This window comes from Somniosus microcephalus, chromosome 11 (genome assembly GCF_052327205.1).
Source record: "Somniosus microcephalus isolate GS21.2 chromosome 11, FLI_Smic_1.0, whole genome shotgun sequence".
NCBI lineage: Eukaryota > Metazoa > Chordata > Chondrichthyes > Squaliformes > Somniosidae > Somniosus > Somniosus microcephalus.
The window spans coordinates 6,545,178-6,563,896 of NC_140997.1; positions in this window are offsets into that span (position 1 = coordinate 6,545,178).

Consider the following 18,719-nt stretch of genomic DNA (forward strand, 5'->3'; position numbering starts at 1 on the left):
AGTCTGTGATAGGGGAGAGTGTACATGGGGTGTGGGAGGAGATTCAATGCGTGGGTAGAGTCCGTGATAGGGGTGATTGTACATGGGGTGTCGGAGGAGATTCAATCGGTGAGTCGAGTCTGTGATAGGGGAGATTGTACATGGAGTGTGGGAGGAGATTCAGTGGGTGGGTGGAGTCTGTGATAGGGGAGAGTGTGCATGGGGTGTGGGAGGAGATTCAATGGGTGGTTAGAGTCTGTGATAGGGGAGATTGTACATGGGGTGTGGGAGGAGATTCAATGGGTGGGTAGAGTCTGTGATAGGGGAGATGGTACATGGGGTGTGGGAGGAGATTCAATGGGTGGGTAGGTTCTGTGATAGGGGAGGTAGTACATGGGGTGTGGGAGGAGATTCAATGGGTGGGTAGAGTCTGTGATAGGGGAGATTGTACATGGGGTGTGGGAGGAGATTCAATGGGTGGGTAGAGTCTGTGATAAGGGAGATTGTACATGGGGTGTGGGAGGAGATTCAATGTGTGGGTGGAGTCCATGATAGGGGAGATTGTACATGGGGTGTGGGAGGAGATTCAATGGGTGGGTAGAGTCCATGATAGGGGAGATTGTTCATGGGGTGTGGGAGGAGATTCAATTGGTGGGTAGAGTCCATGATAAGGGAGATTGTACATGGGGTGTGGGAGGAGATTCAATGGGTGGGTAGAGTCCATGATTGGGGAGATTGTACGTGGGCTGTGGGAGGAGATTAAATGGGTGGGTAGAGTCTGTGATAAGGGAGATTGTACCTGGGCGGTGGGAGGAGATTCAATGGGTGGTAGAGTCCATGATAGGGGAGATAGTACCTGGGGTGAGGGAGGAGATTCAATGGGTGGGTAGCGTCCATGATAGGGGAGAGTGTACATGGGCTGTGGGAGGAGATTCAATGGGTGGGTAGAGTCCATGATAGGGGAGATTGTACATGGGGTGTGGGAGGATATTCAGTGGGTGGGTGGAGTCTGTGATAGGGGAGATTGTACATGGGCTGTGGGAGGAGATTCAATGGGTGGGTGGAGTCCATGATAGGAAAGATTGTACATGGGGTGTGGAAGGATATTCAATGGGTGGGTAGAGTCCATGATAGGGGAGATTGTACATGGGGTGTGGGAGGAGAATCAATGGGTGGGTAGAGTCCATGATAGGGGAGATTGTACATGGGGTGTGGGAGGAGATTCAATGGGTGGATAGAGTCCATGATAGGGGAGATTGTACATGGGGTGTGGGAGGAGATTCAATGGGTGGATAGAGTCCATGATAGGGGAGATTGTACATGGGGTGTGGGAGGAGATTCAATGGGTGGGTAGAGTCTGTGATAGGGGAGATTGTACATGGGCTGTGGGAGGAGATTCAACGTGTGGGTAGATTCCATGATAGGGGGGAGTGTACATGGGGTGTGGGAGGAGATTCAATGGGTGTGTAGAGTCCATGATAGGGGGGATTGTACATGGGGTGTGGGAGGAGAAACAATGGGTGGGTAGAGTCCATGATAGGAAAGACTGTACATGGGGTGTGGGAGGATATTCAATGGGTGGGTAGAGTCCATGATAGGGGAGATTGTACATGGGGTGTGGGAGGAGAATCAATGGGTGGGTTGAGTCCATGATAGGGGAGATTGTACATGGGGTGTGGGAGGAGATTCAATGGGTGGATAGAGTCCATGATAGGGGAGATTGTACATGGGGTGTGGGAGTTGATTCAATGGGTGGATAGAGCCCATGATAGGGTAGATTGTACATGGGGTGTGGGAGGAGATTCAATGGGTGGGTAGACTCCATGATAGGGGAGAGTGTACATGGGGTGTGGGAGGAGATTCAATGGGTGGGCAGAGTCTGTGATAGGGGAGATTGTACATGGGATGTGGGAGGAGATTCCATGGGTGGGTAGAGTCCGTGATAGGGTAGATTGTACATGGGCTGTGGGAGGAGATTCAGTGGGTGGGTAGAGTCCATGATAGGGGAGAGTGTACATGGGGTGTGGGAGGAGATTCAATGGGTGGGTAGACTCCATGATAGGGGGGATTGTACATGGGCTGTGGGAGGAGATTCAATGGGTGGGTAGAGTCTGTGATAGCGGAGATTGTACATGGGGTGTGGAAGGAGATTCAATGAGTGGGTAGAGTCCATGATAGGGGAGACTGTACATGGGGTGTGGTAGGAGATTCAATGCGTGGGTAGAGTCCATGATAGGGGAGATTGTACATGTAGTGTGGGAGGAGATTCAATGGGTGGGTAGAGTCCATGATAGGGGAGATTGTACATGGGCTGTGGGAGGAGATTCAATGGGTGGGTAGAGTCTGTGATAGGGGAGATTGTACATGGGCTGTGGGAGGAGATTCAATGGATGGGTAGAGTCGATGACAGGGGAGAGTGTACATGGGCTGTGGGAGGAGATTCAATGGGTGGGTAGAGTCCATGATAGGGGAGATTGTACAAGGGGTGTGGGAGGAGATTCAATGGGTGGGTAGAGTCTGTGATAGGGGAGATTGTACATGGGGTGTGGCAGGAGATTCAATGGGTGGGTAGAGTCCATGATAGGGGGGATTGTACATGGGGTGTGGGAGGAGATTCAATGGGTGGGTAGAGTCTGTGATAGGGGAGAGTGTACATGGGCTGTGGGAGGATATTAATGGGTGGGTAGAGTCTGTGATAGGGGAGAGTGTACATGGGGTGTGGGAGGAGATTCAATGGGTGGGTAGAGTCTGTGATAGGGGAGATTGTACATGGGCTGTGGGAGGAGCTTCAATGGGTGGGTAGAGTCCATGATAGGGGAGATTGTACATGGGGTGTGGGAGGAGATTCATTGGGTGGGTAGAGTCTGTGATAGGGGAGATTGTACATGGGGTGTGGGAGGAGATTCAATGGGTGGGTAGAGTCCATGATAAGGGAGATTGTACATGGGGTGTGGGAGGAGATTACATGGGTGGGTAGAGTCTGTGATAAGGGAGATTGTACATGGGCGGTGGGAGGAGATTCAATGGGTGGGTAGAGTCCATGACAGGGGAGATTGTACATGGGGTGTGGGAGGAGATTCAATGGGTGGGTAGAGTCTGTGATAAGGGAGATTGTACATGGGGTGTGGGAGGAGATTCAATGGATGGGTAGAGTCCATGATAGGGGAGATTGGACATGGGGTGTGGGAGGAGATTCAATGGGTGGGTAGAGTCCATGATAGGGGAGATTGTACATGGGGTGTGGGAGGAGATTCAATTGGTGGGTAGAGTCCATGATAAGGGAGATTGTACATGGGGTGTGGGAGGAGATTCAATGGGTGGGTAGAGTCCATGATAGGGGAGATTGTACATGGGGTGTGGGAGGAGATTCAATTGGTGGGTAGAGTCCATGATAAGGGAGATTGTACATGGGGTGTGGGAGGAGATTCAATGGGTGGGTAGAGTCCATGATAGGGGAGATTGTATGTGGGCTGTGGGAGGAGATTAAATGGGTGGGTAGAGTCTGTGATAAGGGAGATTGTACCTGGGCGGTGGGAGGAGATTCAATGGGTGGGTAGAGTCTGTGATAGGGGAGATTGTACATGGGCTGTGGGAGGAGATTCATTGGGTGGGTAGAGTCCATGATAGGGGAGAGTGTCCATGGGGTGTGGGAGGAGATTCAATGGGAGTGTAGAGTCCGTGATAGGGAAGATTGTACATGGGGTGTGGGAGGAGATTCAATGGGTGCGTAGAGTCTGTGATAGGGGAGATTGTACATGGGGTGTGGGAGGAGATTCAATGGGTGGGTAGAGTCCATGATAGGGGAGATTGTACATGGGGTGTGGGAGGAGATTCAATGGGTGGGTAGAGTCCGTGATAGGGGAGAGTGTACATGGGGTGTGGGAGGAGATTCAATGGGTGGGTAGAGCCTGTGATAGGGGAGAGTGCACATGGGGTGTGGGAGGAGATTCAATGGGTGGGTCGAGTCCGTGATAGGGGAGATTGTACATGGGGTGTGGGAGGAGATTCAATGGGTGGGTAGAGTCTGTGATAGGGGAGATTGTACATGGAGTGTGGGAGGAGATTCAGTGGGTGGGTAAATTTCACAGTAGGAACAACCAAAATTGAACAAACCACTGACTACACATACTTGGGCTTAAAAATCAGTTCTACGGGAAACTTCAAACTGGCTGTGAATGAACTGAAAGAGAAAGCAAGAAGGGCTTTCTATGCCATCAAAAAAATCAATCCAAATAGAAATCCCAATTAGCATTTGGCTCAAAATTTTCAAATCAGTAATTGAACCAATTGCACTCTATGGCAGTGAGGTATGGGGACCGCTAACTCAACAAGAATTTGCAAAATGGGACAAACACCCAATTGAGATCCTACATGCAGAATTCTGTAAAAGTATCCTCCGGACTCAAAGGAAAACAGTAAACAATGCATGCAGGGCGGAACTAGGCCAATATCCATTAATAATCACTATCCAAAAAAGAGCCACCAAATTTTGGAATCACCTACAAATGAGCAATCCCCAATGCTATCACTACGACGCCCTGAAATGCCAAGAGCTGACCATAAAGAAGAATACCCTCAGTCAACTAGTCCTGGGACTCAGTGAAGTAACTACTAACAATATTAACAATAACCAGCCCCAGGACAGTGACAGGGTAACACAAAGAATTCGACCCAACACAATCGTCGCTAAGCAAAAGGAAAAATATCTGACATATTGGGCAGAAACAACAAAAACCCAAAGCAAACTCAATTGCTACTTGGCCCTAAACAGACAATACAACATAGCTGATTACCTGACCATGGTAAAGGATAACAAACTGAGAAGAACCTTGACAAGGTACAGACTTAGCGAACATAGCCTAGCGATCGAAAAAGGCAGACACAGGCAGACCAGGCTGCCAAGAGAGGACAGGATATGCTCGCACTATAGTCAGGGAGTGGTGGAGACAGAGATGAACTTCCTCACAGCTTGTGGAAAATATCAGGGCATCAGGGAGAATTTCTACCAAAAATTCTCACAAATATGCCCTGATTTCAGAAATCTGAATGACAACCAAAAACTCCCATTCCTACTGGGAGAGGAGAGAAGCTGTATAACACTGGCGGCACGCTATGTTACAGCTTGCCATGAACAGAGAGCCAACCAGTAAACTAAGAAAAGAATATATATAAACAATGCGAATGTATATTTATACACTCAGGGATATACCTGTTTATACACTGTATGAATAGAACTGCGTTTATGTGGTAAACCATATATGTATTTTGATGCTTTGGCAACATAAGATGTAACTTATCATGCCAATAAAGCGATTTGAATTGTGAATTGTGAATTGTGGGTAGAGTCTGTGATAGGGGAGAGTGTACATGGGGTGTGGGAGGAGATTCAATGGGTGGGTAGAGCCTGTGATAGGGGAGAGTGCACATGGGGTGTGGGAGGAGATTCAATGGGTGGGTAGATTCCGTGATAGGGGAGATTGTACATGGGGTGTGGGAGGAGATTCAATGGGTGGGTAGAGTCTGTGATAGGGGAGATTGTACATGGAGTGTGGGAGGAGATTCAGTGGGTGGGTAGAGTCTGTGATAGGGGAGATTGTACATGGGGTGTGGGAGGAGATTCAATGGGTGGGTAGAGCCTGTGATAGGGGAGAGTGCACATGGGGTGTGGGAGGAGATTCAGTGGGTGGGTAGAGTCTGTGATGGGGGAGATTGTACATGGGGTGTGGGAGGAGATTCAATGGGAGGGTAGAGTCCATGATAGGGGAGATTGTACATGGGGTGTGGGAGGAGATTCAGTGGGTGGGTAGAGTCTGTGATAGGGGAGAGTGTATATGGGGCGTGGGAGGAGATTCAGTGGGTGGGTAGAGTCCATGATAGGGGAGATTGTACATGGGGTGTGGGAGGAGATTCAATGGGTGGGTAGAGTCTGTGATAGGGGAGATTGTACATGGGGTGTGGGAGGAGATTCAATGGGTGGGTAGAGTCCGTGATAGGGGAGATTGTACATGGAGTGTGGGAGGAGATTCAATGGGTGGGTAGAGTCTGTGATAGGGGAGATTGTACATGGGGTGTGGGAGGAGATTCAATGGGTGGGTAGAGTCTGTGATAGGGGAGAGTGTACATGGGGTGTGGGAGGAGATTCAATGGGTGGGTAGAGTCTGTGATAGGGGAGATTGTACATGGGGTGTGGGAGGAGATTCAGTGGGTGGGTAGAGTCTGTGATAGGGGAGAGTGTACATGGGCTGTGGGAGGAGATTCAATGGGTGGGTAGAGTCTGTGCTAGGGGAGAGTGTACATGGGCTGTGGGAGGAGATTCAGTGGGTGGGTAGATTCTGTGATAGGGGGGATTGTACATGGGGTGTGGGAGGAGATTCAATGGGTGGATAGAGTCCATGATAGGGGAGATTGTACATGGGGTGTGGGAGGAGATTCAATGGGTGGGTAGAGTCCGTGATAGGGGAGATTGTACATGGAGTGTGGGAGGAGATTCAATGGGTGGGTAGAGTCTGTGATAGGGGAGATTGTACATGGGGTGTGGGAGGAGATTCAATGGGTGGGTAGAGTCTGTGATAGGGGAGAGTGTACATGGGGTGTGGGAGGAGATTCAATGGGTGGGTAGAGTCTGTGATAGGGGAGATTGTACATGGGGTGTGGGAGGAGATTCAGTGGGTGGGTAGAGTCTGTGATAGGGGAGAGTGTACATGGGCTGTGGGAGGAGATTCAATGGGTGGGTAGAGTCTGTGATAGGGGAGATTGTACATGGGCTGTGGGAGGAGATTCAATGGGTGGGTAGAGTCTGTGATAGGGGAGATTGTACATGGGGTGTGGGAGGAGATTCAATGGGTGGGTAGAGTCTGTGATAGGGTAGATTGTACATGGGGTGTGGGAGGAGATTCAATGGGTGGGTAGAGTCTGTGATAGGGGAGATTGTACATGGGGTGTGGGAGGAGATTCAATGGGTGGGTAGAGTCTGTGATAGGGGAGATTGTACATGGGGTGTGGGAGGAGATTCAATGGGTGGGTAGAGTCTGTGATAGGGGAGAGTGTACATGGGCTGTGGGAGGAGATTCAATGGGTGGGTAGAGTCTGTGCTAGGGGAGATTGTACATGGGGTGTGGGAGGAGATTCAGTGGGTGGGTAGATTCTGTGATAGGGGGGATTGTACATGGGGTGTGGGAGGAGATTCAATGGGTGGGTAGAGTCTGTGATAGGGGAGATTGTACATGGGGTGTGGGAGGAGATTCAATGGGTGGGTAGAGTCTGTGATAGGGGAGATTGTACATGGGGTGTGGGAGGAGATTCAGTGGGTGGGTAGAGTCTGTGATAGGGGGGATTGTACATGGGGTGTGGGAGGAGATTCAATGGGTGGGTAGAATCTGTGATAGGGGGGATTGTACATGGGGTGTGGGAGGAGATTCAGTGGGTGGGTAGATTCTGTGATAGGGGAGATTGTACATGGGGTGTGGGAGGAGATTCAGTGGGTGGGTAGAGTCTGTGATAGGGGAGATTGTACATGGGGTGTGGGAGGAGATTCAATGGGTGGGTAGAGTCCATGATAGGGGAGATTGTACATGGGGTGTGGGAGGAGATTCAGTGGGTGGGTAGAGTCTGTGATAGGGGAGATTGTACATGGGGTGTGGGAGGAGATTCAGTGGGTGGGTAGATTCTGTGATAGGGGAGATTGTACATGGGGTGTGGGAGGAGATTCAATGGGTGGGTAGAGTCCATGATAGGGGAGATTGTACATGGGGTGTGGGAGGAGATTCAATGGGTGGGTAGATTCTGTGATAGGGGGGATTGTACATGGGGTGTGGGAGGAGATTCAATGGGTGGGTAGAGTCCATGATAGGGGAGATTGTACATGGGGTGTGGGAGGAGATTCAATGGGTGGGTAGATTCTGTGATAGGGGGGATTGTTCATGGGGTGTGGGAGGAGATTCAATGGGTGGGTAGAGTCCATGATAGGGGAGATTGTACATGGGGTGTGGGAGGAGATTCAATGGGTGGGTAGATTCTGTGATAGGGGGGATTGTACATGGGGTGTGGGAGGAGATTCAATGGGTGGGTAGAGTCTGTGATAGGGGAGATTGTACATGGGGTGTGGGAGGAGATTCAATGGGTGGGTAGAGTCTGTGATAGGGGGGATTGTACATGGGGTGTGGGAGGAGATTCAGTGGGTGGGTAGAGTCTGTGATAGGGGAGATTGTACATGGGGTGTGGGAGGAGATTCAATGGGTGGGTAGAGTCTGTGATAGGGGAGATTGTACATGGGGTGTGGGAGGAGATTCAATGGGTGGGTAGAGTCTGTGATAGGGGAGATTGTACATGGGGTGTGGGAGGAGATTCAATGGGTGGGTAGAGTCTGTGATAGGGGAGAGTGTACATGGGGTGTGGGAGGAGATTCAATGGGTGGGTAGAGTCTGTGATAGGGGAGATTGTACATGGGGTGTGGGAGGAGATTCAATGGGTGGGTAGAGTCTGTGATAGGGGAGAGTGTACATGGGCTGTGGGAGGAGATTCAATGGGTGGGTAGAGTCTGTGATAGGGGAGATTGTACATGGGCTGTGGGAGGAGATTCAGTGGGTGGGTAGATTCTGTGATAGGGGGGAGTGTACATAGGGTGTGGGAGGAGATTCAATGGGTGGGTAGAGTCTGTGATAGGGGAGATTGTACATGGGCTGTGGGATGAGATTCAGTGAGTGGGTAGATTCTGTGATAGGGGAGATTGTACATGGGCTGTGGGAGGAGATTCAATGGGTGGGTAGAGTCTGTGATAGGGGAGAGTGTACATGGGGTGTGGGAGGAGATTCAATGGGTGGGTAGAGTCTGTGATAGGGGAGATTGTACATGGGGTGTGGGAGGAGATTCAATGGGTGGGTAGAGTCCATGATAGGGGAGATTGTACATGGGGTGTGGGAGGAGATTCAATGGGTGGGTAGAGTCTGTGATAGGGGAGAGTGTACATGGGGTGTGGGAGGAGATTCAATGGGTGGGTAGATTCTGTGATAGGGGAGAGTGTACATGGGGTATGGGAGGAGATTCAATGGGTGGGTAGAGTCTGTGATAGGGGAGAGTGTACATGGGGTGTGGGAGGGGATTCAATGGGTGGGTAGAGTCTGTGATAGGGGAGATTGTACATGGGGTGTGGGAGGAGATTCAATGGGTGGGTAGATTCTGTGATAGGGGAGATTGTACATGGGGTGTGGGAGGAGATTCAATGGGTGGGTAGATTCTGTGATAGGGGAGATTGTACCTGGGCGGTGGGAGGAGATTCAATGGGTGGGTAGATTCTGTGATAGGGGAGAGTGTACATGGGGTGTGGGAGGTGATTCAATGGGTGGATAGAGTCCATGATAGGGGAGGGTGTACATGGGGTGTGGGAGGAGATTCAATGGGTGGATAGAGTCCATGATAGGGGAGGGTGTACATGGGGTGTGGGAGGGGATTCAATGGGTGGATAGAGTCCATGATAGGGGAGATTGTACATGGGGTGTGGGAGGAGATTCAATGGGTGGGTAGATTCTGTGATAGGGGAGAGTGTACATGGGGTGTGGGAGGGGATTCAATGGGTGGATAGAATCCATGATAGGGGAGATTGTACATGGGGTGTGGGAGGAGATTCAATGGGTGGGTAGATTCTGTGATAGGGGAGATTGTACATGGGGTGTGGGAGGAGATTCAATGAGTGGGTAGATTCTGTGATAGGGGTGATTGTACATGGGGTGTGGGAGGAGATTCAATGGGTGGGTAGAGTCTGTGATAGGGGTGATTGTACATGGGGTGTGGGAGGAGATTCAATGGGTGGGTAGAGTCTGTGATAGGGGTGATTGTACATGGGGTGTGGGAGGAGATTCAATGGGTGGGTAGAGTCTGTGATAGGGGTGATTGTACATGGGGTGTGGGAGGAGATTCAATGGGTGGGTAGAGTCTGTGATAGGGGAGAGTGTACATGGGCTGTGGGAGGAGATTCAGTGGGTGGGTAGAGTCTGTGATAGGGGAGATTGTACATGGGGTGTGGGAGGAGATTCAATGGGTGGGTAGAGTCTGTGATAGGGGAGAGTGTACATGGGGTGTGGGAGGAGATTCAATGGGTGGGTAGAGTCTGTGATAGGGGAGATTGTACATGGGGTGTGGGAGGAGATTCAATGGGTGGGTAGAGTCTGTGATAGGGGAGAGTGTACATGGGCTGTGGGAGGAGATTCAATGGGTGGGTAGAGTCTGTGATAGGGGAGATTGTACATGGGCTGTGGGAGGAGATTCAGTGGGTGGGTAGATTCTGTGATAGGGGGGAGTGTACATGGGGTGTGGGAGGAGATTCAATGGGTGGGTAGAGTCTGTGATAGGGGAGATTGTACATGGGCTGTGGGAGGAGATTCAGTGGGTGGGTAGATTCTGTGATAGGGGAGATTGTACATGGGCTGTGGGAGGAGATTCAATGGGTGGGTAGAGTCTGTGATAGGGGAGAGTGTACATGGGGTGTGGGAGGAGATTCAATGGGTGGGTAGAGTCTGTGATAGGGGAGATTGTACATGGGGTGTGGGAGGAGATTCAATGGGTGGGTAGAGTCCATGATAGGGGAGATTGTACATGGGGTGTGGGAGGAGATTCAATGGGTGGGTAGAGTCTGTGATAGGGGAGAGTGTACATGGGGTGTGGGAGGAGATTCAATGGGTGGGTAGAGTCTGTGATAGGGGAGAGTGTACATGGCGTATGGGAGGAGATTCAATGGGTGGGTAGAGTCTGTGATAGGGGAGAGTGTACATGGGGTGTGGGAGGGGATTCAATGGGTGGGTAGAGTCTGTGATAGGGGAGATTGTACATGGGGTGTGGGAGGAGATTCAATGGGTGGGTAGATTCTGTGATAGGGGAGATTGTACATGGGGTGTGGGAGGAGATTCAATGGGTGGGTAGATTCTGTGATAGGGGAGATTGTACCTGGGCGGTGGGAGGAGATTCAATGGGTGGGTAGATTCTGTGATAGGGGAGAGTGTACATGGGGTGTGGGAGGTGATTCAATGGGTGGATAGAGTCCATGATAGGGGAGGGTGTACATGGGGTGTGGGAGGAGATTCAATGGGTGGATAGAGTCCATGATAGGGGAGGGTGTACATGGGGTGTGGGAGGGGATTCAATGGGTGGATAGAGTCCATGATAGGGGAGATTGTACATGGGGTGTGGGAGGAGATTCAATGGGTGGGTAGATTCTGTGATAGGGGAGAGTGTACATGGGGTGTGGGAGGGGATTCAATGGGTGGATAGAGTCCATGATAGGTGAGATTGTACATGGGGTGTGGGAGGAGATTCAATGGGTGGGTAGATTCTGTGATAGGGGAGATTGTACATGGGGTGTGGGAGGAGATTCAATGGGTGGGTAGATTCTGTGATAGGGGTGATTGTACATGGGGTGTGGGAGGAGATTCAATGGGTGGGTAGAGTCTGTGATAGGGGTGATTGTACATGGGGTGTGGGAGGAGATTCAATGGGTGGGTAGAGTCTGTGATAGGGGTGATTGTACATGGGGTGTGGGAGGAGATTCAATGGGTGGGTAGAGTCCGTGATAGGGGTGATTGTACATGGGCTGTGGGAGGAGATTCAGTGGGTGGGTAGAGTCTGTGATAGGGGAGAGTGTACATGGGGTGTGGGAGGAGATTCAATGGGTGGGTAGATTCTGTGATAGGGGAGATTGTACATGGGGTGTGGGAGGAGATTCAATGGGTGGGTAGAGTCTGTGATAGGGGAGAGTGTACATGGGGTGTGGGAGGGGATTCAATGGGTGGATAGAGTCCATGATAGGGGAGATTGTACATGGGGTGTGGGAGGAGATTCAATGGGTGGGTAGAGTCTGTGATAGGGGAGAGTGTACATGGGGTGTGGGAGGAGATTCAATGGGTGGGTAGAGTCTGTGATAGGGGAGAGTGTACATGGGGTGTGGGAGGAGATTCAATGGGTGGGTAGATTCTGTGATAGGGGAGAGTGTACATGGGGTGTGGGAGGAGATTCAATGGGTGGGTAGAGTCCATGATAGGGGAGATTGTACATGGGGTGTGGGAGGAGATTCAATGGGTGGGTAGATTCTGTGATAGGGGTGATTGTACATGGGGTGTGGGAGGAGATTCAATGGGTGGGTAGAGTCTGTGATGGGGGAGAGTGTACATGGGGTGTGGGAGGAGATTCAATGGGTGGGTAGAGTCTGTGATAGGGGAGATTGTACATGGGGTGTGGGAGGAGATTCAATGGGTGGGTAGATTCTGTGATAGGGGAGATTGTACATGGGGTGTGGGAGGAGATTCAATGGGTGGGTAGAGTCCATGATAGGGGAGATTGTACATGGGGTGTGGGAGGAGATTCAATGGGTGGGTAGAGTCTGTGATAGGGGAGAGTGTACATGGGGTGTGGGAGGAGATTCAATGGGTGGGTAGAGTCTGTGATAGGGGAGATTGTACATGGGGTGTGGGAGGAGATTCAATGGGTGGGTAGAGTCTGTGATAGGGGAGATTGAACATGGGGTGTGGGAGGAGATTCAATGGGTGGATAGAGTCCATGATAGGGGAGAGTGTACATGGGGTGTGGGAGGAGATTCAATGGGTGGGTAGAGTCTGTGATAGGGGAGAGTGTACATGGGGTGTGGGAGGAGATTCAATGGGTGGGTAGAGTCTGTGATAGGGGAGATTGTACATGGGGTGTGGGAGGAGATTCAATGGGTGGGTAGATTCCATGATAGGGGAGATTGTACATGGGGTGTGGGAGGAGATTCAATGGGTGGGTAGAGTCCATGATAGGGGAGATTGTACATGGGGTGTGGGAGGAGATTCAATGGGTGGGTAGAGTCCATGATAGGGGAGATTGTACATGGGGTGTGGGAGGAGATTCATTGGGTGGATAGAGTCCATGATAGGGGAGAGTGTACATGGGGTGTGGGAGGAGATTCAATGGGTGGGTAGAGTCCATGATAGGGGAGATTGTACATGGGGTGTGGGAGGAGATTCAATGGGTGGATAGAGTCCATGATAGGGGAGAGTGTACATGGGGTGTGGGAGGAGATTCAATGGGTGGGTAGAGTCTGTGATAGGGGAGATTGTACATGGGCTGTGGGAGGAGATTCAATGGGTGGGCAGAGTCCATGATAGGGGAGATTGTACATGGGGTGTGGGAGGAGATTCAATGGGTGGGTAGAGTCCATGATAGGGGAGATTGTACATGGGGTGTGGAAGGAGATTCAATGGGTGGGTAGAGTCTGTGATAGGGGAGATTGTACATGGGGTGTGGAAGGAGATTCAATGGGTGGGTAGAGTCTGTGATAGGGGAGAGTGTACATGGGGTGTGGGAGGAGATTCAATGGGTGGGTAGAGTCTGTGATAGGGTAGATTGTACATGGGCTGTGGGAGGAGATTCAATGGGTGGGTAGAGTCTGTGATAGGGGAGATTGTACATGGGGTGTGGGAGGAGATTCAATGGGTGGGTAGAGTCTGTGATAGGGGAGAGTGTACATGGGGTGTGGGAGGAGATTCAATGGGTGGGTAGAGTCTGTGATAGGGGAGATTGTACATGGGCTGTGGGAGGAGATTCAATGGGTGGGCAGAGTCCATGATAGGGGAGATTGTACATGGGGTGTGGGAGGAGATTCAATGGGTGGGTAGAGTCTGTGATAGGGGAGAGTGTACATGGGGTGTGGGAGGAGATTCAGTGGGTGGGTAGAGTCTGTGATAGGGGAGAGTGTACATGGGCTGTGGGAGGAGATTCAATGGGTGGGCAGAGTCCATGATAGGGGAGATTGTACATGGGGTGTGGGAGGAGATTCAATGGGTGGGTAGAGTCTGTGATAGGGGGGAGTGTACATGGGGTGTGGGAGGAGATTCAATGGGTGGGTAGAGTCTGTGATAGGGGAGAGTGTACATGGGGTGTGGGAGGAGATTCAATGGGTGGGTAGAGTCCGTGATAGGGGAGATTGTACATGGGGTGTGGGAGGAGATTCAATGGGTGGGTAGAGTCCATGATAGGGGAGATTGTACATGGGGTGTGGGAGGAGATTCAATGGGTGGGTAGAGTCTGTGATAGGGGAGATTGTACATGGGGTGTGGGAGGAGATTCAATGGGTGGGTAGAGTCTGTGATAGGGGAGATTGTACATGGGGTGTGGGAGGAGATTCAATGGGTGGGTAGAGTCCATGATAGGGGAGATTGTACATGGGGTGTGGGAGGAGATTCAATGGGTGGGTAGAGTCTGTGATAGGGGAGATTGTACATGGGGTGTGGGAGGAGATTCAGTGGGTGGGTAGAGTCTGTGATAGGGGAGATTGTACATGGGGTGTGGGAGGAGATTCAATGGGTGGGTAGAGTCTGTGATAGGGGAGATTGTACATGGGGTGTGGGAGGAGATTCAGTGGGTGGGTAGAGTCAGTGATAGGGGAGATTGTACATGGGCTGTGGGAGGAGATTCAATGGGTGGATAGAGTCCATGATAGGGGAGAGTGTACATGGGGTGTGGGAGGAGATTCAATGGGTGGATAGAGTCCATGATAGGGGAGAGTGTACATGGGGTGTGGGAGGAGATTCAATGGGTGGGTAGAGTCTGTGATAGGGGAGATTGTACATGGGGTGTGGGAGGAGATTCAATGGGTGGATAGAGTCCATGATAGGGGAGAGTGTACATGGGGTGTGGGAGGAGATTCAATGGGTGGGTAGAGTCTGTGATAGGGGAGATTGTACATGGGGTGTGGGAGGAGATTCAATGGGTGGGTAGAGTCTGTGATAGGGGAGATTGTACATGGGGTGTGGGAGGAGATTCAGTGGGTGGGTAGAGTCTGTGATAGGGGAGATTGTACATGGGGTGTGGGAGGAGATTCAATGGGTGGGTCGAGTCTGTGATAGGGGAGAGTGTACATGGGGTGTGGGAGGAGATTCAATGGGTGGGTAGAGTCCATGATAGGGGAGATTGTACATGGGGTGTGGGAGGAGATTCAATGGGTGGGTAGAGTCTGTGATAGGGGAGAGTGTACATGGGGTGTGGGAGGAGACTCAATGGGTGGGTAGAGTCTGTGATAGGGGAGATTGTACATGGGGTGTGGGAGGAGATTCAATGGGTGGGTAGAGTCTGTGATAGGGGAGAGTGTACATGGGGTGTGGGAGGAGATTCAATGGGTGGGTAGAGTCTGTGATAGGGGAGATTGTACATGGGGTGTGGGAGGAGACTCAATGGGTGGGTAGAGTCTGTGATAGGGGAGAGTGTACATGGGGTGTGGGAGGAGATTCAATGGGTGGGTAGAGTCTGTGATAGGGGAGATTGTACATGGGGTGTGGGAGGAGATTCAGTGGGTGGGTAGAGTCTGTGATAGGGGAGAGTGTACATGGGGTGTGGGAAGAGATTCAATGGGTGGGTAGAGTCTGTGATAGGGGAGATTGTACATGGGGTGTGGGAAGAGATTCAATGGGTGGGTAGAGTCTGTGATAGGGGAGATTGTACATGGGGTGTGGGAGGAGATTCAATGGGTGGGTAGAGTCTGTGATAGGGGAGAGTGTACATGGGGTGTGGGAGGAGACTCAATGGGTGGGTAGAGTCTGTGATAGGGGAGATTGTACATGGGGTGTGGGAGGAGATTCAATGGGTGGGTAGAGTCTGTGATAGGGGAGAGTGCACATGGGGTGTGGGAGGAGATTCAATGGGTGGGTAGAGTCTGTGATAGGGGAGAGTGTACATGGGGTGTGGGAGGAGATTCAATGGGTGGGTAGAGTCTGTGATAGGGGAGAGTGTACATGGGGTGTGGGAGGAGATTCAATGGGTGGGTAGAGCCTGTGATAGGGGCGATTGTACATGGGCTGTGGGAGGAGATTCAATGGGTGGGTAGAGTCTGTGATAGGGGAGATTGTACATGGGCTGTGGGAGGAGACTCAATGGGTGGGTAGAGTCTGTGATAGGGGAGAGTGTACATGGGCTGTGGGAGGAGATTCAATGGGTGGGTAGAGTCTGTGATAGGGGAGAGTGTACATGGGCTGTGGGAGGAGATTCAATGGGTGAGTAGAGTCTGTGATAGGGGAGAGTGTACATGGGCTGTGGGAGGAGATTCAATGGGTGGGTAGAGTCTGTGATAGGGGAGATTGTACATGGGGTGTGGGAGGAGATTCAATGGGTGGGTAGAGTCTGTGATAGGGGAGAGTGTACATGGGGTGTGGGAGGAGATTCAATGGGTGGGTAGATTCTGTGATAGGGGAGAGTGTACATGGGGTGTGGGAGGAGATTCAATGGGTGGGTAGAGTCCGTGATAGGGGAGATTGTACATGGGGTGCGGGAGGAGATTCAATGGGTGGGTAGAGTCCATGATAGGGGAGATTGTACATGGGGTGTGGGAGGAGATTCAATGGGTGGGTAGAGTCTGTGATAGGGGAGAGTGTACATGGGGTGTGGGAGGAGATTCAATGGGTGGGTAGAGTCCATGATAGGGGAGATTGTACATGGGGTGTGGGAGGAGATTCAATGGGTGGGTAGAGTCTGTGATAGGGGAGATTGTACATGGGGTGTGGGAGGAGATTCAATGGGTGGGTAGAGTCTGTGATAGGGGAGATTGTACATGGGGTGTGGGAGGAGACTCAATGGGTGGGTAGAGTCTGTGATAGGGGAGAGTGTACATGGGGTGTGGGAGGAGATTCAATGGGTGGGTAGAGTCTGTGATAGGGGAGATTGTACATGGGGTGTGGGAGGAGATTCAGTGGGTGGGTAGAGTCTGTGATAGGGGAGAGTGTACATGGGGTGTGGGAAGAGATTCAATGGGTGGGTAGAGTCTGTGATAGGGGAGATTGTACATGGGGTGTGGGAAGAGATTCAATGGGTGGGTAGAGTCTGTGATAGGGGAGATTGTACATGGGGTGTGGGAGGAGATTCAATGGGTGGGTAGAGTCTGTGATAGGGGAGAGTGTACATGGGGTGTGGGAGGAGACTCAATGGGTGGGTAGAGTCTGTGATAGGGGAGATTGTACATGGGGTGTGGGAGGAGATTCAATGGGTGGGTAGAGTCTGTGATAGGGGAGAGTGCACATGGGGTGTGGGAGGAGATTCAATGGGTGGGTAGAGTCTGTGATAGGGGAGAGTGTACATGGGGTGTGGGAGGAGATTCAATGGGTGGGTAGAGTCTGTGATAGGGGAGAGTGTACATGGGGTGTGGGAGGAGATTCAATGGGTGGGTAGAGTCCATGATAGGGGAGATTGTACATGGGGTGTGGGAGGAGATTCAATGGGTGGGTAGAGTCCATGATAGGGGGGATTGTACATGGGGTGTGGGAGGAGATTCAATGGGTGGGTAGAGTCCATGATAGGGGAGATTGTACATGGGGTGTGGGAGGAGATTCAATGGGTGGGTAGAGTCTGTGATAGGGGAGAGTGTACATGGGGTGTGGGAGGAGATTCAATGGGTGGGTAGAGTCTGTGATAGGGGAGAGTGTACATGGGGTGTGGGAGGAGATTCAATGGGTGGGTAGAGTCTGTGATAGGGGAGAGTGTACATGGGGTGTGGGAGGAGATTCAATGGGTGGGCAGAGTCCATGATAGGGGAGATTGTACATGGGGTGTGGGAGGAGATTCAATGGGTGGGTAGAGTCTGTGATAGGGGAGAGTGTACATGGGGTGTGGGAGGAGATTCAGTGGGTGGGTAGAGTCTGTGATAGGGGAGAGTGTACATGGGCTGTGGGAGGAGATTCAATGGGTGGGCAGAGTCCATGATAGGGGAGATTGTACATGGGGTGTGGGAGGAGATTCAATGGGTGGGTAGAGTCTGTGATAGGGGGGAGTGTACATGGGGTGTGGGAGGAGATTCAATGGGTGGGTAGAGTCTGTGATAGGGGAGAGTGTACATGGGGTGTGGGAGGAGATTCAATGGGTGGGTAGAGTCCGTGATAGGGGAGATTGTACATGGGGTGTGGGAGGAGATTCAATGGGTGGGTAGAGTCCATGATAGGGGAGATTGTACATGGGGTGTGGGAGGAGATTCAATGGGTGGGTAGAGTCTGTGATAGGGGAGATTGTACATGGGGTGTGGGAGGAGATTCAATGGGTGGGTAGAGTCTGTGATAGGGGAGATTGTACATGGGGTGTGGGAGGAGATTCAATGGGTGGGTAGAGTCCATGATAGGGGAGATTGTACATGGGGTGTGGGAGGAGATTCAATGGGTGGGTAGAGTCTGTGATAGGGGAGATTGTACATGGGGTGTGGGAGGAGATTCAGTGGGTGGGTAGAGTCTGTGATAGGGGAGATTGTACATGGGGTGTGGGAGGAGATTCAATGGGTGGGTAGAGTCTGTGATAGGGGAGATTGTACATGGGGTGTGGGAGGAGATTCAGTGGGTGGGTAGAGTCAGTGATAGGGGAGATTGTACATGGGCTGTGGGAGGAGATTCAATGGGTGGATAGAGTCCATGATAGGGGAGAGTGTACATGGGGTGTGGGAGGAGATTCAATGGGTGGATAGAGTCCATGATAGGGGAGAGTGTACATGGGGTGTGGGAGGAGATTCAATGGGTGGGTAGAGTCTGTGATAGGGGAGATTGTACATGGGGTGTGGGAGGAGATTCAATGGGTGGATAGAGTCCATGATAGGGGAGAGTGTACATGGGGTGTGGGAGGAGATTCAATGGGTGGGTAGAGTCTGTGATAGGGGAGATTGTACATGGGGTGTGGGAGGAGATTCAATGGGTGGGTAGAGTCTGTGATAGGGGAGATTGTACATGGGGTGTGGGAGGAGATTCAGTGGGTGGGTA